This window comes from Gymnogyps californianus, chromosome 26, assembly GCF_018139145.2.
Source record: "Gymnogyps californianus isolate 813 chromosome 26, ASM1813914v2, whole genome shotgun sequence".
In the NCBI taxonomy this organism is placed as follows: Eukaryota; Metazoa; Chordata; class Aves; order Accipitriformes; family Cathartidae; genus Gymnogyps; species Gymnogyps californianus.
In genome coordinates, this window is record NC_059496.1 from 544,335 (window position 1) to 565,985 (window position 21,651).

Here is a 21,651-nt window from a genome sequence, read left to right on the forward strand (position 1 = left end):
TCTGGGGTCTGCCAGGCTCTGGGCATGTCTGAGCCCATGCAGGTCTGGGTGTTCCCCCAGTGCACACACTGAGCCCAGCAAGAGGACGGGGCTGGTCACATTTCAAAGATCAGCCCTCAGCTGGACCATGGTGAATGGCCAGGGCTGGAAATGGCTGCTCAGAGGAACTAGGACTACCCCAGTCTACTGGGGTAAGGGACAGCGCATGGGGTGGAGGAAGCTTTCTCAAGGACATGTGCTGGGCACAGAGACTGAGGGACAGCAGCAAACTCACAGGGCTGCTGAGTCATGCTTCCTTCAGTGCAAGCCCTGATGCAGGGTCCCAGCCTCCCTTTCGATGCCACCCTTGAGGAGGGGCGATGGCACTAAGAGATGGGTAGTTGTGAGCACCGGCCTTTCTTCATCCACTACCCAGGCCTGGTGGAGCACCAGCACAGTGAGGACTTCTGCCTCTGCACCATGAACATGCTTTAGGGCACCCACAGTCTGGGCATTGTCTTGGATTAAGTGAACACTGGTATTTTTGTCTCTGAGGCAATTTCCAGCCTAGGTCATCTCTGTTCTGAGCTCTCCCTAACCCTCTGCTGATCTACCTGGCTGTTCCTGGCCCCTCCCCATCATCCCTGCAGGGCCCCGAGCTGGCGGTGCTGCTCTGCAGAGCCATTTGGCTGTGGTGCCTGGGGTCACAGGGTGACTCCACACTGGCCTTGCTGCTCAGGGTGGGAAGCAGCTCCAGCTGGATGGGGAGCACTGCTGCTAATTTCCCCAGTGCACTGGGGAGATCCCAGTTTATTACAGAGAGCCTGTGTGGGAGTCAGCTCCGCCCCAGTGTTAGACACACTCTTACACAGGCTCCAGGTGAGACAGAGCAGGTTCATGCCTCTGGACAAGTGAGACAAATCCAAACATTTGTCTGCGAACATGATCACCACAAGTAACAATAACGATAATGTTAATGAGACTGGTAACAGTAACGATGATACATCAAAGCACCCATTTGGGATGGGATATCCTGGGAGTCGTTTGTTGAGAGGGATGGGGAGTTTATCACTATTGCAAAACCTTTCATGTAAGCCCTTTCCTAACGGCATCCTTGAGCTCCTGGTTCCTCATGCTGTAGATGAGGGTGTTCACTGCTGGAGGCACCACCGAGTGCAGCACTGCCAGCACCAGATCCAGGGGTGGGCAGGAGATGGAGGGGGCTTCAGGTGCTGAGAAACAGGGAGATCAGGGCCAGGTGAGGAGGCAGGTGGAAAAGGCTTTGTGCCATCCCTGCTCGAGAGGATCCTCAGCACAGTAGTGCAGATTTTCACACGAGACCCAGGAGGGTCCGTAGTGGGTTTGTTGAGAAGGGTTGTGCCGTCTTGAAGCGCACGGAGGCGGGGAAAGTTCTTAGCTCAGGCACAAACACTGAAGCTCTGAACCACAGGGACCCGTTATCTGACCACGGCGCAAAAGAAGCATTTTTACCTCACCACGTGCCTTCCTTGTGCTTATTTGGTTCATTGCCCTGGCACACGCCAGGAGCACAGGCACCACCGGTACTGCAGGTAAGACGTGAGCAATGCCCTGCCCACCCGCTGCCAGCTGCCTGAGGGGCCATTTGCCCCGGAAGTCACTCCCCTCTACTGGTCACGTGCCTTGTGGGGATTGCCTGGAAGGAGCGGCCCCCCTTCTGCTTTACCCGGAAGTACCTCTGACCCAGAAGGCCCTTCCCCTCCATACCCAGGGGTGCCATTTTGGTTTGGCTGCCATTTGGGGGGCTGCCATTTATGAACAGGGGCTGCCATTTTATGGGATGGGCTGCCATGTTCTTAACATCATACTGCTCTGTGCTTGGCTGATGGCCATTGCTTGCCAGCGTCAACCCATGTGTTCTCAGGAAGACCTGTGACTGGCTGGCAAAAGGAGCCTCCCCTCCCCGTGCACCCAGAAGCACATCAGCAAAGGAAGCCCCCTGTCATTACGTACAGGGAGGCCACCACTTTTCGCAGCCTCATTCCCCACATGTTTTCATGCTGCATCGTGGTGGGTGGCAGCCATTTTTTGACACCATCATACCACATGTTCTCATGCAGCCTGTGACTGGCTACCTGCCTGCTTTGGACAAGGAAGTGCTCAGATATAAAAATATATACCTGTATACAAGATATACATTTTTAGAAATATATGTGTGAGTGTACAAATATGTATAAATATACTTTTATTTATTTATCAATATATACGGTATTTTAAATATATATACGCCTCTATACACGTATGTACATGTATACATTTATATATATATTTATTTTTATTTATATAAAAACATTTATAAAGCCAGAAAAATTAAATATATATAGCCATTATCACATAGGTATAAATGGAGAAAGCCTTCTTTAATAAGAGCTAATGAATGAAGAATTAGAGTTTAAATGTGAATAGAAATAAAATTACAAGGGTGGGTCGAGGTCCCCACTTTATCAGGCTGCAGAAGAAGCCCAGACATGTTGTGGGGGAACTTCAGGCAGTGGGAAACATGCCTGAGGGCTGCGACCCCTCCCAGGAGGCCACCAAGGGGGCCCTCCACACAAATCCTGTTAACAGACAAAGAAGAGCCCAATCCTGGGAAGTGGCTAGGAGGCCCCAACATCCCAGACCAGCTCAGCAGGATGGCCACGCAGGGTTACTGGGGTAGCCTCTGAGCTTTTCTCGGTGCTGCAAGACACAGGCAATGCTGTCTGCCAACATGGAAAACCAGGACAAAATGCCAACTTCAGAAGAATATGGCATGGGGACAGTATGGAAAAGACCCAAGAGGATCTCAAAAAAGACCATGAGAACCAGAAGAAACAGCCAGTGAGCCCATGAACTGCAAAGTGGATTTTGAGGTGCCAAACAGAGAGGTAGGGTGGTAGTGGGGAACTCCCTTTCCCCATGGGTGTGGGGTCTCACAGCTACCTGCAAGACCACTGTGCGGTGCAGAGTGTTGCTATTTAGATTTCCTTGTCCTTAGGTTGATAACCTGATGGAATGTTTCAAAAAGCTCTGGCTGAGTGAGTGAGGGGAGAAGTCAGGAGTGTGCTGGCACTTGTCCAGGTCCACCTGAGCCACACCAGCCAAAGCCAGTGTGCTGTGTGTATGTCATGTGAAAGGATGGGGAAGGGGTGGGGGTGGTGGATGTAATGTACATTTGTATTGAATACTGTAGGACCTGAGCAGGATGCAACTGGTGTGGAAGAAGGGGTGGAGATTGTACTGGGTGTGGCTGGGACGGAGTTAATTTTCTGTTAGCAGCCGCTATGGTGCTGTGCTTTGCCTTGGTGGCCAAAACAGTGTTGAGAACACACTGACATTGGAGCTGTTGCTGAGCAGTGCTTGCACAGTGTCAAGGCCTTCTCTCTTTCTCACTCTGCCCCCACAGCGAGAAGCTGGGGTGGCAGAGGCTGGGAGGGGACAAAGCCAGGACAGCTGACTCCAACTGACCAAAGGGATATTCCACACCATATGACGTCATGGTCAGCAGTAAAACTGGGGAGGGGGTGTGTGTTCTTTGCTGAGAGACTGGCTTGGCATCAATCTCCTGCTGTGAGTGATTACTTCTCCACTTATTAAACTGTCTTTATCTTGACCCATGAGACTTTTTTCCTGGCTTTTGCCCTTCCAGTTCCCTCCCCCATCCCGCTGGTGGGGAGTGAGCAAGTGACTGGTGGGGGCTGCCACATGGGGTCGCCCCACCACACGAGCACAGAGCAAATAGGTTGGTATGTGCTTGTGAGGTCACTGGTGCCTGAGTAGATCATAGGCTGGGAGCTGGCACATGGCCTGTGGAAGTGTTGTGAGATTGCTGATGCCTGAGTAGCTGATAGGCCAAGAGCAGCACATGGCTTGTGTTGGAGCTTGTGAGGTCACTTGTGCCTTGATATCTCATAGGCGAGCAGATAGCAAGTAGGTGGATATGTGGTGGTCAGGTCACTGGTGCCTGAGTAGCTGATAGGGAAGAGGGAGACACATGGCTTGGGTATGTACTTGTGATGTCACTCTTGGCTGAATAGCTGATAGGCCTTGATCAGGAGCATGGCCCTTACAGGTGCTCGTGAGGTCACTGAGGCAGAGTACCTCAACAGCAAGGACATGGCAAATGGGTGTGTAGATATCCTGTGAGGTCACTGGTGCCTGAGTAGCTGAATAAGGCAGGAGCAGGCTGTATAGTTTGTGTGTAGGTGGTGTTTGAGGTCACTGCTGCCTGAGTATAGCCAGAGTAGGGCCAGGAGCAGGCCAATATCAGCAGTAGATGCTATGACATCACCTGTGGCTGAGTAGCAGATAGGCCAGGAGCATGCACATAGCTGTGTATGAGCTTGTGATGTCGCTGGTGCCTGAGTAGCTGATAGGGCAGAAGCTGGCACATAGCTTGTGTAGGTGCTTCTGATGTCACCAAGTCAATATTTAGACCACAACCAAACATGGGGTTTTGGAAGAACCATCATTAGCAGCAGCAGTCCATACACTGCACACACACGTGTGACAGTGTAACTCATGAGCACGCAGCGATGGCAGTAGGAGTGTGAGGTCACCATCAGTATAACCCGTGAGCACACAGCAGCGGCCGTAGGAGGTGTGAGGTAATGTCACGGATGACACCCCATGGTGTGGGGCTCGGTGCAGAGCAGCCGTGTGCCCATCAGAAGGGCATGATGGGACGGGATCTGCCGTGCCCTGTGTCTGCGAGGCCGAAGGAGCAGCCCCTGCAGCCCTGGCTGGAGCAGTCGGGGTGGGGGTGGCTCGGGGGCACCGCAGGGATGTGCCTGGGCACGGTGCCAGGAGGAAACCACAGGCTTCCTGCCCGGGCGCTGTGGGGGAGCAGGGGAGCGCCTGCGAGGCCACGTGGGCTGTGGTTTGTGCACCTGCAGGCTGCAGCTCCCGAGCCACCCATGGGAATAACGGCCCCTCAGTGACATGTCCAAGAGGCAGGGATACATCTGAGCCTCTGGCTGCGTGTCGCTGCCAGGGCAGGACATGTCCCAGCTCCAGCTCATTTCAAGGACCTTCCATGGGGCTCTCCAGGGAGGAACGGCTGAGCCAGTACTCCTGGGATGGGCTCTGGCCTGAGCTAGGCCTTTCCCAGCTGCTGCTCCCAGCACAGCAGGATCTGAAGCAGGGGCAGGGCTGTTTCCTTCCCTTCCTGACACAGCTCCTGGTGCAGTCCCAGCCCTGTGGTTCCCATGGCACAGGGATGGCTGGACACTCGCACCTTGGGCTGTTGGATGTGCCCGGTATAGGAGATGCTCAGAGCTCCTGGTCCACACAGCAGGGTTCAAGGCATGAAAAATCCATTTTCCCCCACTACAGCCGGCCCTGTCCTGTGACGCACCGCCACCACAGTGACGTGACACCTGCAGTGGAGCCATCCCTCATATATGGTCATGAATGGCGCTGGAGCAGTTCATTGGAGGGCTGGGCTGTGTCGGAGGGGAGATAGCTCCCGATAATGTCTAAAAAGGTGCTGCTGCTTCGATTGGCTCCTCCTGTAGCTGGGCTGGCATCTGCAGAGATATATTGCCCTCTCGTCATCATTGTCCCATGAGTCGCAGGAGCTGTGGCAGGGAGTGTGGCGCAGCAGGGATGTGCTCGCAGGGCAGGAGACTCAGGATGGGCCGAGAGGGAGTCCTGTCCCCTCAGATGCTGTGGCTGCTGCTCTGGGTACAGCTGTGCAGGGGTAAGTGCTGACTGCCTTGTCCACAGCCCAGGGCCAGGGGCTACCAGGGTGGTCATCAGGATCCGCCTGGGAATGGGGTTTCTTTGCAGGTGCTACTGAGACGAGGGGCAGAAGGGGCTCAAGTCCATGGACCCTGTGCCTTTCCCTGTGCCCATGTGGGTGGGAGAGAGTATCTCCTTTTCCAGGGCTCCAGTGCTTAGGGCAGCCTGTCCCTGGCTGCATTCACAGACACCCTCTCGTGGGGTACCCCCTGTTGCCCAGCACTGTGCCTCTGGAGCCAGTGGTGGCCTAGCTGGTGATGGCAGCCCCCAGAGATCCCCAGAGCACTGCCAACCTCTGGGGTAGCCTGGAGGGTTTGTGTGCTGCTCACTGCCCCCTTAATCCAGGGGAGCCCTGACCCTATGAGGGCAGTGTGTACCCCACAGAGAGAAGGGTAGCGGGACATCTACAGTAGAGAGACATCCTTCGTGGAGGGCCTGGCCCAGTGCAGGGACTGGACTGACACCAGGGATGAGGAGAGGAGATGGGTTGGGGGATCCTCAGATTTGTCTCGGTGCTCCCTGGAACTCAAAAGCTGTGGGGTGGGTTTGGATGGTGGTGGGGCAGGTGGTTTGCACAGGAAGCTGCAGGCCTGGGTACACAGGGCTGTTGAGGGGTGCTGGGCTGGGGAGGAGCGAGTGCCCAGTGCAGGGCTGGGCAAGGTGCAGTGGGTATGGGTGGGGGCAGGTAGCCATTGGTGTGGGAAGAGGTGCCTTGTGCAGTGGGATAGCAGGGGACCCAGCAGAGCTAGAACTGGCACCCCCAGCCTTGCGCAGGCCGTGGGGATAGAAGGACCTCCACACTGCACTGGGGACAGCCTGCAGGGGAGAGGGCTCCCACCCCATACCTCTGACTCGACCCAGGAAGGGGTTTCCCCCAGACCTGCAGTGCTGGGGCTTGGCGCTCTCCTGACCCGCCCCATGTTGGTGTTCAAAGGTGCTGCGGAGGTGAGGCTGGCGAATGGCAGCAGTCACTGTGCTGGGAGAGTGGAGGTGAAACACAGGGCCAGTGGGGGACTGTGTGTGGTGACTACTGGAGCATGGACGATGCGGCAGTGGTTTGTAAGCAGCTGGACTGTGGGTCTGCTGTTGGAAGCTCCTCAGTACGGACACTTTGGGCCAGGATCTGGCCCCATTTGGATGGATGATGTTGGCTGTAATGGCACCGAGTCTGCCCTGTCTGACTGCAAACACGCAGGATGGGGTGAACATAACTGTGCTCACACTCAGATGCTGGAGTGACATGTTCAGGTAAGGAAATAGCCTGTACTCCACCTTTGGGGCCAGGGTGGGGGAAGGGACCTGACTGTGTCCTCAGGGAGCAAGAAGGGACGCCAGAGCAGGGCTCAGTGACGCTGGTCTAACTGCCGAGCTGGGACTGTCATTGCTGATGTCCCCAGTCCCTGGGAAAGCCCAGAGGGACCCTACCCCAGGGTGAACTAACCTTGCCACAGTGTCTTAGTCCCCTCAGTCAGTATCTTTGGCTGCAGATGAATCCTCCGTCCCTGCCCCGGGGTGTCCACTCATCTCCACCCATTCTGCCAGTTCCCAGCCAACAATGCTGAGGGTCCCTGTGCTGGAGAAAGCAGGGGGGACTTGCTTGGCACTCCACACCTTGGAGGAACAGCAGGAGATGACTGGTCCTCCTGGGTCATTCCCCTTCACAGGCATGAGTACCTCAAGTGAATCAAAAGGGTTTTTCAGAGAGGATGAGTGCTGGGCCCTGAGGAGAGAAGCAGGGTGGCACACAGCTCTTCACTGCCTGTCCCCAGGGCTCGGCTCTGTGGTCCAGCACTGCAAGGCTTAGGAACTTTGCAGCTGCTTGACTCTGGCTGCTTCCTTCCACATCACCGCATGCACGGCTGGCACTGGACATCCCTGGGACTTTGACAGCCCTGTAGGGGCATGGCTCCATGAAGCTAGCACTGACCACCTGCCCAACCTCTCCTGCCTGCCTATCGATCCCCACACTGCCCCATGGAACAGGGTCTTTGCCAGCACTTACTGACTCTCATCTGTGCCTGCTGTTACCCTCTGAGTCAGTGTGAGGCCAGGGAGGCATGCGAGTCTCTGGCCCTTTGTCCGGCCATTGGCTTGGGACCTGTGCATCTCCAGGCAGAGCACTGTGTCCCTGGCTGAGGACATCCCCTCCAAAGAGGTATTGGAGGGGTCTGGACAGGCACCAGCCATGATAATACCTGCACCATTTCTGTGCTCTGTGACATCTCCCACCTAAAAGGAACCTCCCAATGCTCCAGGAACAGCCCTGGGATTAGAGTGCACTACTGGCTGCCTCAGGGTGATGGTCCTGCCTGGCCCAAAGCTCTGCAGGGGCTGAGCAGGCTGCAGCAGTCATATCATCTGGGCCACTTCCTGGACCCAACTGCTCACCACCACTGCGGGCTGGGCAGCACAGGGCACCTTGTGTGGGAGCAGTTTGTCTGAGCAGTACCTGTGGCTGTGAGTCTGCAACAGACACATACCCTCGAGTGCTGTGATGGTGTAGAGAAGGGGTGCAGGGGGGCCTGGATGTGTTTGTGTCACCAGCACTCCCCAACAGCTTCCTCTGGGATGTGCAATGGGCAGTTTGGTCACAGCTTGCTTGGAGGTGATGCAGGATGTGGTCTTGTAGCTGCCAGAGGGCTCTGGGAACTGCCAGTGTTTTGGTTTTTTCCCAGGATTTGTCCGTCTGGTGGAAGGGAAGAGCCGTTGCTCAGGACGTGTGGAGATCCATGATGGGGACCAGTGGAAAACTGTCTGTGCTTCACACTTTGGTGCCAAAGCTGCTGACGTGGTCTGCAGGGAGTTGCAGTGCGGCAGAGCCCTGCCTGTCACTGAGGCAGCTCACTTTGGAGAAGGGGTCAGTGCCATGTGGATGGAGAGCTGCAGTGTGTGGGGAATGAATCCCTCCTCATCTCCTGCCTCAGAGGGTCCTCCAGGGAGCAGCCCTGCACCCACGCGAACAGCGCTGTTGTCACCTGCACACGTAAGGACTCAGGGACGGGCGTTGAACACTGGGGTGAGCTCCAGCCTGAGGGAGGCAGGTTGTGGGTGTGGGGACAAGGGAAGTGGGGTGTCTGTTCCCACAGGCTGGCAGAGAGGTGACCTTCCTGGGGGATCCTAGACAAGGGCAGGGCAGGGCTGGGCTGATGCCAGGGACAAGGAGGGGCATGCGTTGGGAGGGCTCACTGGGATCATTGTGTTGTTCCGCAGGGGACACAGCAAGACCTGAAGGCAGAGGATAAGCTGGGAGGAGCCCGGGGCAGGCTGTGGTCCAGGGCAGCTGGGGGCCCTGGGGAGAAGCAGCAGTGTGTGCTGGGGGAGCCCTGGGGGGGCAGGTCTCTTCTCAGGGTGCTGGGTGGGGAGGAGCAGGTGCCCTAGGTGGGCATGGGCCAGGGGCAGGTGCAGCTGGCCGTTGGGGTAGAAGGAGGTGCCAAAGGCTGTGGGGCCACAAATGACCCAGCAGGGCCACAACTGCACACCCCCAGCCTTGCACAGCCCGTGGGGATAGAAGGGAGCCCTGCACTGCCCCGGGGACAGCCTGGAGGGGAGAGGGCTCCCACCTTGGCACCTCTGACTCCACCTGGGCAGGGGTTCCCCCAGACCCCAGGCTGGGGCTCAGCGCTGTTCTGACTGTCCTTTGTCAGTGTTTGAAGGTGCTGTGGAGGTGAGGCTGGCGGATGGTGGCAAACGCTGTGCTGGGAGAGTGGAGGTGAAACAACAGGGCCAGTGGGGGACCGTGTGTGGTAACTACTGGGACATGGACGATGCGGCAGTGGTTTGTAAGCAGCTGGACTGTGGGTCTGCTGTTGAAGCTCACCAGTACGCACACTTTGGGCCAGGATCTGGCCCCATTTGGATGGATGATGTTGGCTGTAATGGCACCGAGTCTGCCCTGTCTGACTGCAAACACGCAGGATGGGGTGAACATGACTGTGTTCACACTATTGACGCTGGCGTGACATGTTCAGGTAAGGGGTCAGCCTGTTCCCCACCTTTTGGGCCAGGATGGGGGAAGGGACCTTGACTGTGTCCTCAGGGAGCAAGAAGGGGATCCCAGAGCAGGGCACAGTGATGCTGGTCTATGTGCCGAGCTGGGACTGTCATTGCTGATGTCCCCAGTCCCTGGGGAAAGCCCAGAGGGACCCTACCCCAGGGTGAACTAACCTTGCCACAGTGTCTTAGTCCCCTCAGTCAGTATCTTGGGCTGCAGATGAATCCTCCGTCCCTGCCCCGGGGTGTCCACTCATCTCCACCCATTCTGCCAGTTCCCAGCCAACAATGCTGAGGGTCCCTGTGCTGGAGAAAGCAAGGGGGACTTGCTTGGCACTCCACACCTTGGAGGAACAGCATCAGATGACTGGTCCTCCTGGGTCATTCCCTTCACAGGCATGAGTACCTCAACTGAATCAAAGGGCTTTTCAGAGAGCATGAGTGCTGGGCTTGAGGAGTGGAGCTGGGCGGCACACAGACGTTTGCTGCCTGTCCCCAGGGCTCAGCTCTGTGGTCCAGCACTGCGAGGCCTCAGGGCTTGGTGGCTGCTTGACCCTGGCTGCTCCCTCCCACATCACCACAGTCACAGGCTGGCATTGGGAAATCCCTGGGGTTGTGACAGCCCCGCGGGGACATGACCCTGTGCAGGCAGCACTGACCCACTGCCCAATCTCACCTGCCTGCCCACGGCTCCCCACACTGCCCCATGACATGGGGGCTTTGGCAGCATTTCCTGATCCTCATCGGTACCTGCTGTTCCCTGAGAGCCGGCATGGGCCCAGGGGGGCATGTGAGTCTCCTGTCCCTCTGTCTGGACATTGATCTGTATTGTGCGTTGCGTCCCTGACTGAGAACCTTCCCCCTCAGGCAAGCATCAGAGGGGTCTGGACAGGCACCAGCCATGATAACAGCTGCACCATTTCTGTGCTCTGTGACATCTCCCACCTAAAAGGAACCTCCCAATACTCCAGGAACACCCCTGGGATCAGGGTGCGCTTCTGGTTGCCTCAGGGTGATGGTCTTGCCTGGCCCAAAGCTCTGCAGGGGCTGAGCAGGCTGCAGCAGTCAGTATCATCTGGGCCACTTCTCCTGGACCCAAACTACTCCCACCACTGCGGTGCTGGGGGAACCATGCCAGGCAGCACAGGGACCTTGTGTGGGAGCAGTTTGTCTGAGCAGTACCTGTGGCTGTGAGTCTGCGACAGACACATACCCTCGAGTGCTGTGATGGTGTAGAGAAGGGGTGCAGGGGGGCCTGGATGTGTTTGTGTCACCAGCACTCCCCCAACAGCTTCCTCTGGGATGTGCAATGGGCAGTTTGGTCACAGCTTGCTTGGAGGTGATGCAGGATGTGGGCATTTAACTGCCAGAGGACTCTGGGAACTGCCAGGTGTTTTGGTTTTTTTCCCAGGATTTGTCCGTCTGGTGGAAGGGAAAGAGCCGCTGCTCAGGACGTGTGGAGATCCATGACGGGGACCAGTGGAAAACTGTCTGTGCTTCACACTTTGGTGCCAAAGCTGCTGACGTGGTCTGCAGGGAGTTGCAGTGCGGCAGAGCCCTGCCTGTCGCTGAGGCAGCTCACTTTGGAGAAGGGGTCAGTGCCATGTGGGATGGAGAGCTGCAGTGTGTGGGGAATGAATCCCTCCTCATCTCCTGCCTCAGAGGGTCCTCCAGGGAGCAGCCCTGCACCCACGCGAACAGCGCTGTTGTCACCTGCACACGTAAGGACTCAGGGACACGGGGGCTGTGCCAGGGGTCGGGGAACAGAGCAAGGAATGTGCTAGGCTGGGTGTGGGGACAGGAGGGATGATGGCATTGTCTGCAGCATGAAAATAGTTGAGAAGGAGAAGAAAGGCATGCTGTCCTCTGGCCTCTCCCCCAGCTCCTGAGGGTACAAGAGCACCAATCCACCCTCTCTCCTCCTCCTCTGTCCCCAGAGTACACAGGGTTCAGGCTGGTGAACGGCAGCACAGCGTGTGCGGGGAAGGTGGAGGTCCAGGTGCTGGGGACCTGGGGGACCCTCTGTGCCTCCCGCTGGGATCTCTCGGATGCCCACGTTCTCTGTCGTCAACTCAACTGTGGGTTTGCTGAGGCCATTCCTGGAGGAGAGCATTTTGGGAGAGAGACTGGCCCTGTCTGGAGAGACTCCTTCCACTGTGACGGCACTGAAGCCCACCTGGCACAGTGCCCAGTGATCACCCTGGGGGCCTCACCATGCTCCCACGGGAACACTGCTGCTGTCATTTGCTCAGGTGAGTGCCGGAAAAATGCTGCATTAACTCCATTTGCCCTTTGTGTGTGACACGGCCACCCAAAGCAGGGGTCCCATGGCAGTACCAGGCTGAAGTTCTCCCTGGACAAACCCTGGCATCCCCAGGAGCCATCTGGAGGGCTTTGCCTGCTCAGACTGACCGCTCTGCTTTGGGAGAGCTGAGCACTGAACGGAGGCAAGCATCTACCCCCAGGGCAGTGCCTTAGCCCCAGCGCCACCACCAGGCCTGGGCTCCTCTGTTCTCGTACTGTGGGACGAGCCCAGGACAGGGCTGCAGGGCTCTGCTCCATCCCTCTGGCTGCAGACAACCACATCGCATCCCCGCAGAGAACCCTGCAGAGCCTCATCCCACCAGCCAGGCGGGAGCTGCCTGGGTGCTCCCAGCAGCAGCAGACCTGGGTGTGAGCTGCAGAGAGGACCCGGGCTTTGCCCTCACTTCTCGTCAGCAAAAGGCTCAATCTGTCCTGTTTGGTCAGAAAATCCCCCCTCGCCCTGCTCCCTGAAGGATGCCCTGCTCCCCAGTGCCGCCGATGGCTGTGGTATCTCTGTTGTCCCCAGGCTCAGGCGGCTTTGCATCCCTGCGGCTGGTGGGCGGAGGGAGCCGGTGCGACGGACGAGTGGAGATCTTCCAGCATGGGATGTGGGGCAGAGTTCTGGATGACGAGTGGGACATGCAGGAGGCCAGTGTGGTGTGCCGGCAGCTGCGGTGCGGAGAGGCAGGGACAGCCTACAACCCCCCAAAGCCTGAGCGAGGGACGGGCCCCGTGGGGCTGCGAGGGGTCCGGTGCGCAGGGCACGAGGCCAACCTGGCCCTCTGCAACACCTCCCTGCCTGAGAGTGCACCGGCAGCAGGGGTTGCGGAAGACGTGGGAGTCATTTGCTGGGGTGAGCAGCACTGCATGGGCCCCCCAGGTGACGGGGTGGGTGGGCAGCCAGGCCCTGACAGCAACTGGGCTTTCTACCCACTACAGGGAGCCGGCGGGTCCGGCTGGTGAACGGGACTGGGCGCTGTGCTGGGAGAGTGGAGCTCTACTACCAGGGCACCTGGGGGACTGTGTGTGACGATGGCTGGGACCTGTCTGATGCCGCCGTCGTTTGCCACCAGCTGGGCTGTGGAGGGGCGGTGGAGGCGGCTGGCTCTGCTCGGTTTGGGGAAGGCTCTGGCCAGATCTGGCTGGATGGCGTGAACTGCTCTGGGCCGAAGCTGCTCTCTGGGACTGCCCTGCCGGGCCCTGGGGGCAGCACGACTGCGGGCACAAAGAGGACGCGGGAGTCATCTGCTCAGGTGTGTGCCAGGACCTGTGGTGGGAGCCTGGTTCCTGGGGAGGCCAGGACACAAGGAGAGCTGGGCATGGCCAAGGCTGTTCCTGACTGCCTCTGAGCTGCTGCCCAAGCCCGTCCTGTGGACACCCATGCACGGGCACCCTCAGTCCCGCTGGGGGTCCCTGGGGAGCTCAGCAGTCCCCGAGGATTAGCGGGAAGGGCAGGGGTGTCTGTCCGTCAGGGACTTCTCTCTGCCCCTGGGTGCAAGGGGGACGTGCTGGCCCTGCCCCTGCCCGCCTGAGGGCCTGGGGGGTGCAGAGGTGTCCTGGCTCCCACAGCCCCACACCAGCCTGTTCCCCCTTGGTGCCTTTCCTTGCAGAGTTCGTGGCCCTGAGGCTGGAGAACAGCGACGGCTGCTCTGGGCGCCTGCAGGTTTTCTACAACGGGACATGGGGGAGCATTTGCTCCAACTCGATGACTCTTGACACGGTGTCGCTGGCATGCCAAGGAGCTGGGCTGCGGGGATGGAGGATCCCTGGAAACACGCCTGCCCTACGGCAGGGTGTCTGGCCCTGCCTGGCTGGATAACGTGCAGTGTGGGGAGAAAACCAGCTCCTTCTGGCAGTGTCCCTCCACTCCCTGGAACCCGCAGTCATGTGAAGACCTGCGAGATGAGACCCACATCACCTGCAATGGTAACTCGGAGCCACCTGGGCACCACTGTCACCCCAGCTCCTGCTCCCTGGTGGGCACGGCCAAACACAGAGAAAGAGCTTGGAAGGCTTTTCCTTGCCATGTCAGACCCTTCTGCTGCTGGTGGCACAAACGTGACCACAGCCACCCACGTCCAGCAGCAGTTGCCACCCAGGCTGCCAGCAGCACCTGCGGGAGGCAGAGGCATCTCCAGGTGAGGTCTCAGAAGAGACCAGACAGGGTTCAGAAGAGCCTCCCCTCCATGGACACCCTCCTGCTGCTCTCTGAACCAGGGGCCTTTTGGGGCTGAGCAGTCAGGGTCCCCCACAGTCCTGCGATCTGTCCCCTGAATGACCAGGGTTCGGTTGCTGCCGTGACCAAGATGGCACAGGGAGGCGCAAGCAGAGCTCAGCCCTGCTCTCTTCTGCACCATCCCCTGAACCAGCCCCTTCACCACAGTGTTTCCTTCTTCAGGGGGACGCCCAGAAATGCCCCCGACCCCGTTGGCCCCGTGCCCCAACTCCACGAGCTGCACAGGTAGGGAGCTGCTCCCCTGTGTACCCTTCTTGTCTGGCAGGGCTCTGCCTGCTGTCTCAGTGCCATGGGAAGTCTTTGCCTTCTCCAGCCAGGGAGAAGATTCGTGCAGTGGGAGGCGAGGACAGGTGCTCGGGCAGAGTGGAGGTCTGGCACCGTGGCTCTTGGGGGACGGTGTGTCGACGATTCCTGGGACATGCGGGATGCTGAGGTGGCATGCAGGCAGCTGGGCTGTGGCCCCGCGGTGTCTGCCCTGCATGAGGCTGCGTTTGGGATGGGGATGGGCCCCATCTGGCTGGAGCAGGTGGAGTGCCGGGGGACAGAGCTGTCTCTGCAGGACTGCTGGGCCCGTCCTGGGGACAGCGGTGCTTGTCGGCATAAGGAAGATGCTGCCGTGCGCTGCTCAGGTGAGTGGCAGGGCTGGGACCCCTTGCTCGGGTCTTGGCAGGGAGCTGGGGAAAGCCTTACACCCACTTGGTCCTGGCATGGGCCCTGACCTCCCGAGAGCAGGAACATTCCTGTGGAGTGCAGGAGGCTGGTGTCAAGTGCGGACAGCCTCGGTGGATCTGGACGTCCTGCTGCCACTGCCGTGGGGCCCTGCAGCCCCAGGGCTATCCCCTGGGCTGCCTGTGCCATCCTGCCTGCCGCCCAGAGCAGAGGCGCTGGGCCCTGTCCCGGCCTCCCTTTCTAGCACTACAGGAGGGGCAATTTGGGGGGGATGTGTCAGGGGCATCTCCAGACACACACAGGGTGTGTTGGGGAGGAGGCTCCCCGGGACCCGCACAACCACCCTTCAGCCCAGCTCTCCTTTGCCTCTTCTGCAGCTACACCCAGGACGGCAGCATTCCCACCCCAAGCAGGTAACTTGTCCTCCCCCCGGGGCTGGGTATCCCCGGGGCCAGGCTGTGAGCCACAGCTGGATGGAAGGGGCTCCTTGCTGGGGTGTGAAACTCCCAGGAGGAGGCACTGGGGTGGGGTGGGGGGTTAGGGAGGGTTGTAATTTACTCAGCAGGGTAGAAGCTTGCCCATCACTCACCCCTGGGGCACTCCACCCCTTGCTGCCTTGTGTGATGGGGGTCAGGACTGATGCTGCCTCCACCTCTCCCAGGCCTGGTGCTGCCCCTTCCATGTTCTTGCCCATGCAGATCCCACTCGAGGCCGTCTGACTGGCAGCGGGAGAGTCTCAGTGCCCGTCATCATCTGCATCATCCTGGGGGCCCTTCTCTGCCTGCTCCTGGCCCTCCTGGCCGGGCAAGTGCTAAGCACCAGGACTGGGCGCAGAGGTGGGTCCTGCCACAATGGTGCCAGGGGAAGATACCTCCTGGAAGGGCTGTGGGGTGCTGCGGGATGTCAGTGAGGGGCACAGGCAGAGCTGAGGGGGTGGGACTGTGTGCTGCCACCTGTCCCAGACACCACCCCAGTGAGTGCCTGGCCATGGGGCACCAGCAGCAAGGGGTGGAGAGAGCCCAGAGGTGGGGGAGCTGGCCAGAGGCAAGGAGAGAAACGGGGAGAGTGGGGCTCGGGGAGATGTGAGCAGAGGGGAGATGGCCAAGGCTGGCAGTGCTCTGGGTATTGGTGGAGGGCACTCTGGGGCAATGGAGATGCTAGGAGGAGCGTGGGCAGGAGGGTCCATTTCCATGGTGTCAGGCTCCCAGCCTGTCCCTCTGCCCAGCCCTGCCCACCCACCAGAAGGGCAGGGCCCTGCTATAGACCCGTGGGCAGAGAGAGGGCAGCTCCAGGTGGAGAGGAAACATGGGAGCTGCTCCAGGGTCAGACAAGGGGGCATGACCCAGGGGCCAGAGGGGCATGAGCGCTGTCTCCAAAGGGATGATGTGAGGGTGATGCTGCCCCAGAGGATCTGCACAGCAATGTTGCCCTCACCGGGGATGTGGCAGCCATGCCTGGACAGTGCAGTGGGGCTGTGCTGTTGGAGCAGTGCTGGGCTGGCCCAAGGAAGAGGTTTGGGGGAGCACAGTGGGGTCCCATTGGCTCTCTGCCTGTCCCTCTGCCAGCCCTGCCTCTATCCCCAGGCTCCAGGAGAGCTCAGGAGCTCTTCCCCGAGGCCGTGTACGAGGAGATCGGTTACAGCCCAGCATGGGAGAAGCAGGCGAGGTTTGGTCGCTCAGGTGGGTGTGGGTCCTCCCTGGAGGTACATCTGCAGGACCCTTTCCCCTGGCCCTAACCCAGAGCTGATCCCCTGAAGCCCCCAGCCCGTGGTCCCTGCAGCACTGGTGCCATGTGGTGTGTGGGGAGAGCATCCAGGTCCTGGGAGGAGAGGAGCTTTCTCCCAACCACCTTTCACCGTCCCAGCTGGACAGCCCCTCTCTTTCTGCCCCTGCACCCCATGTGACACCCAAGGAGGGAGGGAAGGGGCTGTCCTAGGGCACCTCTGGGAGCACCTTTGAGACAGGGTTTGTGCCAGGGGAGCAGGGTAAATTCCCAGCCCTCCTCCCCATGCAGCCCCAGCTCTGTGGGTCCCCCTTCCCCAGCAGCGCTGACCATGGGCCAGGTCAGTGGGGCTCGCTCCATAACACCCACTGTGCATCTCTCCAGGCTCTTCTTCAGAGGAGTCCCTGAGCCAGCTGCAGCCCTCCCCTGGGCTCAGCGAGGAGGAGGATGGTCTGGCATCAGCAGCAGGTAACAGGGGCAGGAAGGGCTTCGATCTCCCTGCAGACATGTGATGGACAGAGGTGTCACTGAGTGTCAGTGTCAGAGATGGGGAGGACATGGGGGTCTCCTGTGGCGCTGCCAACACCAGTGTCTCAGCCCTGTGTCCCTGCGCCTCCTCCCGTCCTCTGCTCTGCAGGACGTATCTTCTCACTGTCACCAGCTCCCCTCTCCTTTCAGATGTTCTTGTCCTGGCGCAGGTGAGCCAGCGCATGGCTATGATGATGCCAGGGAGGTTTCTGACCCTGGGGAGGACGCTGCCCCTGAGCAGGGCGAGTGGGAAATGTCCAGGGTGCCAGAGGAGGAGCAGGGCCCAGGGATGCACCCAGAGGTGAGAGGGAAATTTAGCACTGCTGGTTCCTGGGTGCCATCCCTGGTGGCACCCGAGTCGCTGCTGTCCTGAGACCCCAACCTCCTGGGAAGGGGGAACCTGCCCCAGGAGTTTTCCTTGGAGGGACTGGGGGTGGGAGAAGGAGCTGAATGTGGTGAGGAGCTGGGAGGAAGATGATGTACAGACCCCATGAGGTGAACTGCAATGTCCTGCCTTGCTGCCTGCAGGGGCCAGCCTGCGCTCCCGGACAAGTGTCGGGGTCCCCAGAGCTGAAGGAGACACCTTGTCCCTGTCCCTGGCGAGCATGGGCTATGATGATGCTGAAGAGGTGTCTCTGGCACATCCCCGTGAGGACACAAAGGCTGTGACAGTGGAGCTCTGTGCACAACAGTCCCTGAGCCCCAGGCCAGGAGAGCCCATCCCTGCTGTGCAGCTGGGTGCAGCCGGGACGGAGGAGAGGTCTGTGCAGCTGGGAGAGCTGTGAGCACATGGGAACTGTCTCCCTTGACCCATGGGCAGCAGAAACCGCCTGGAGTTTCCTCTATTTGTATTCCCCTCTTTCTGCTGTGCCTCCAGATTTCTTCTTATTAAAAGTCTCTGAGGGCTTTGACCCACAGCTGGTGCTTGCCTGCCCAGGTGGCGGGCTGTCTCCCTGAGGCTCACCAGGGGGAGCAGAGAAGAAGGACATGGCGTGCGGAAGGGGCGCAGGGTCGGGGTCAGGCTGTGGGGCTGCGAGAGCCCATGGTCCCTGGGGAATAATCCTGCTGACAGAGACATTTCCATCCTGCTGGCCACAGGCACTTTCGAGTCCAAATGGCTCTCTGATAGGTCCCGTGATGCACCTCAGCGGCAGCACCCATTTCCTCACCCTTGGGTTTCCAGCTGCTCTTTCCCCCTGCCTGGGCCCCGCTGGTCCCACAGCGCAGAGGCCATGACAGAGCTGCCAGGACAGGGGAAGCCCTGGGCTTTTGTCTCACAGAAGTGAGCACTAAGGTGGCTGCAGTGCCCTGAACACCCCAGCCAGCCCCAGGTGGGATCAAGGCCCACAGATTACCTCCCATAATGGTCAGGAGGCAGCTCTGCTCCCCACTGCCCCAGCACAGGGTGCAGAGCCATGTTCAGGGACACGTGGGGCTGGGATTCCCTCTCCTCATGCTCTGCCAGGACCCATCTCCATTGCTCCTGCTGCCTTGGGCCCTCACAGACCCCGAGCACTACTGCCACAGCCGCAGAGCTGCCTTCTTCCTGAGCAGGGGCTGTAAGGCCCCACGGCAGCCCTGGGACCCCCTCCTCCTGCTCCCCTCCAGCCCCACCCCTGCCCTCCTGCTGCCTTGCCAGGGGTGTCAGTTTGGGTTTGTGTCGGGGCAGTACTTGTGGGCAGGTACAGGAGGAGGGGAGCAGGGGAGATTGGGGCACCTTTCCCTCAGCGCTGTTGGAGGGCCAGAGGGATGGAGAAAGGATCCCCACGAGATGTGTGCTGTAGCCAAAAGCCGTGGTCCAGCCCCTGGCCTGAAGAAGGGCTCATCTGGGAGGATGCTCATGTGGGCACATTTCCATGGCAGATGAGATTTTGTGTCCCTCCTCTAAAGCAGGTGCTGCTGGGAGCTGAGCCAGGGTCCCTCTCCCTTGGCCGGGGCTTTCACCTGCCCCTGCCCCGCAGAGAAGGCTCTTACGCAGGAGCCAGTCGAGGAGAAGGCTTTGACACCTGGGCAGGACCTGGCACCCAAACTGCCCTCCCTGCTCCCGCTGGTGGGTCTCCACACCCCTCTGCCTTTTCCCCAAAAGGCTCCTCTGCTGTGGGCTGGAAGGTGCATTTGCTGTCTGTGGCAGGCAGGGTTCCCTGTGGGGAGTTCCTGCAGCTCAGTACTGCTGCAAACAGCAGGATCTGGCCCTAGAGGAGAAGAGGGGAGGAAGCGGCTGTCGCCAACATCCTCTCCCACTTCAGCATTGCCCCATTCCCTGCCGGGAGCTCCACCACCCCTGGGGTGACGCTGGCGGGTTCTGGGGGAAGCCCAGGCTCACACACCCCTTTGCCCCATACCCTGGAGCCTTCCTGCTGGCAGCCCCCATGGGAGAGCAGCGTTCCCAGGGCCAGACCCCACGATGATGGGTGACATACATGGGCACTGCAAACACAGCCTCCATCCCCTGGAAAACTCCCACTGGGGCAAGCTCCAGCCCTGCATCTCAGAGAAGTAAGGTGAAGTGAAGTAAAGAAGAAGGGGGGAGTGTTATCTTCTGAACACAGGATGGTGGGGGTCTATGGGCAGCATGGACACTGACCAGCAGAGTCAAGGTGTCCCAAGTGGGGACCAGGGCAAAGAGCCCAGTGCCTGTCCCGTGCCACCTCGCCGCCAGCTCTGCCCTCCCGTAGGTGTAATATTTCTCCCTTACTCTGGCACCTGGCAGAGGTTTGCCTCCTCCTCCTTGGGGAGATGAGCCACAGGCCTGTGTGTGCTTGAGGGGGCAGCACACCTGAGCAGAAAGTACCTGTTTCATGGCATTTTGGGACCTGAACAGTCTGGCCCTGCGGGCTGGGTCCATTCTCTGCAGCAAAGCAGGATTGTCACTGTGCCCCAGATCTGTGGTTTCTCCTGCAGCTCCCGAGGACCTACCTGAGGGGGGGTCACAGTGAGACCCCAACTCTCAGCACTGCTGCCCCGACGCTGGGCAGAGCATGCCTGTTTAAAGTCCATGGGAGAGCAACCTTATTTCTCTGAGGCTGGGCTCACTGCTCCTGGGGGCTGGGCACCCTGCAGTGAAAGTCCATGTCTCATACCCCATTTTGGTTACAGGTGTTATTGCCAAGGGAGCAGCCAAGGCACCATCTCCTGGCCCTCACTGCCTGTGCATGGCGGTGGACAGGCCTGTGCCTCCCCAATGCCATCAGCACAGGGTGGACAGAGACACCAAACACCCCAGGAGCAAGAGCTGGGCACCGGCCCTACCAGTCCCACCTCAGCAGGGCTGTGCCTGACCTCAGCAGCTCCAGGTTCCCTGAGCTGAGGCTCTGCTCAAGCCACTGGTGATGGTGGAAGGAGAAGGACCTGGAGACAGGGTCAGCGTAAGAAATGTCATTCCTCCAGCTGGGAGACCCACAGCCCCGCTCAGGCTCGTCCAGCTCAGACACCCCTACCTGCTGGCACAGAGGGGTGCTTCCCACATGGTATGGGATCTCCACCTGGAGACAGGACAATCTCAGACCCTTACCCCTGGAAAGCCACCAGGCCAGTGTGGCCTGGTCCCAAAGGACACCTGGGCTGGACCAGCACCCTCACACCACATCTCTCACTGCAGCCAGAAAGGATTCCTAGTGTGCTGCTGACCTCTGTCCCCTGCCTGAGATCTCCCCACAGGCACGCTCTGCTGCCAAGCACTGTCCCTGGGTGGTGGGTGGGGTGGGTCTGTGGTGCAGGGCAGTGACCCGATCTCAGGTCCAGCACAGCTGCCTGCTTCTCCTCCAAGAGGGGCTCAGCAGAGGCTGCGCACATAGCCCTCCTCACCTCACAGCCAAGCCCTGGGTGGGCAGGGCAGGCCCACAGGGTCGGAGAGGACCAGTGCCCAAGCTCTAACCCGCACCTGCCTGAGGCTGGGGATTCAGGGCAAAAACACCCCATGGAGATGCTGGGGATTGAACCCAGGACCTCCCTCATGCGAAGCGGGCGCTCTTCCACTGAGCTACATCCCCTTGACACTCGCCAGCAGGAGAGACCCTCTCCTCCCATAACGTGTCTATGACAAGCACAGTCCTGTTGTCCCCTGGGTGCCCAGGGACCTTCTGCAGAAAACAGCACTTGAACCCTTCTGAGATGGGGAAGTCAGGACAGCCTCTCCGCTGGGGTCTGATTTTGGCACAGTGCTGCACTGCAGAGCGCAGCCCCTTCAACGTCTCTGCAGGGCAACGGGGCAGGAGGAGGCTCTTGCTCAGGCACTTCTCCCATGCTCTGGCCCACTCCAGGGTGGGTTGATGGAGAGGAAAACAACCCTGAGCCTCCTCTGACGCCCAGGGCAACACCCCTCTGGGCCACATCTGTCCCCAACTCCACAGCAGGAGCCGTGCAACAGGGTGAGGGAAATGCCCTCCCTGAGGGGAGGTGCCCCCAGCCTCTGATGGCACCCCAGGGCATGTGGTGGAGGGGACATGGGGGCAGAAATCTTACAT

General features: G+C 59.5%; 1 non-coding gene and 1 pseudogene across 1 annotated transcript; one reads left to right on the plus strand and one right to left on the minus strand.

Annotated features, from left to right (window-relative positions):
- The first annotated feature begins 921 nt into the window (after positions 1–921).
- On the plus strand, positions 922–17,973 carry LOC127025946 (antigen WC1.1-like; annotated as a pseudogene).
- A 3,132-nt stretch (positions 17,974–21,105) lies between these two features.
- Positions 21,106–21,177, minus strand: TRNAA-CGC (transfer RNA alanine (anticodon CGC)). The gene has a single exon. It is a non-coding gene; the product is annotated as a tRNA-Ala (tRNA).
- Positions 21,178–21,651: the final 474 nt, after the last annotated feature.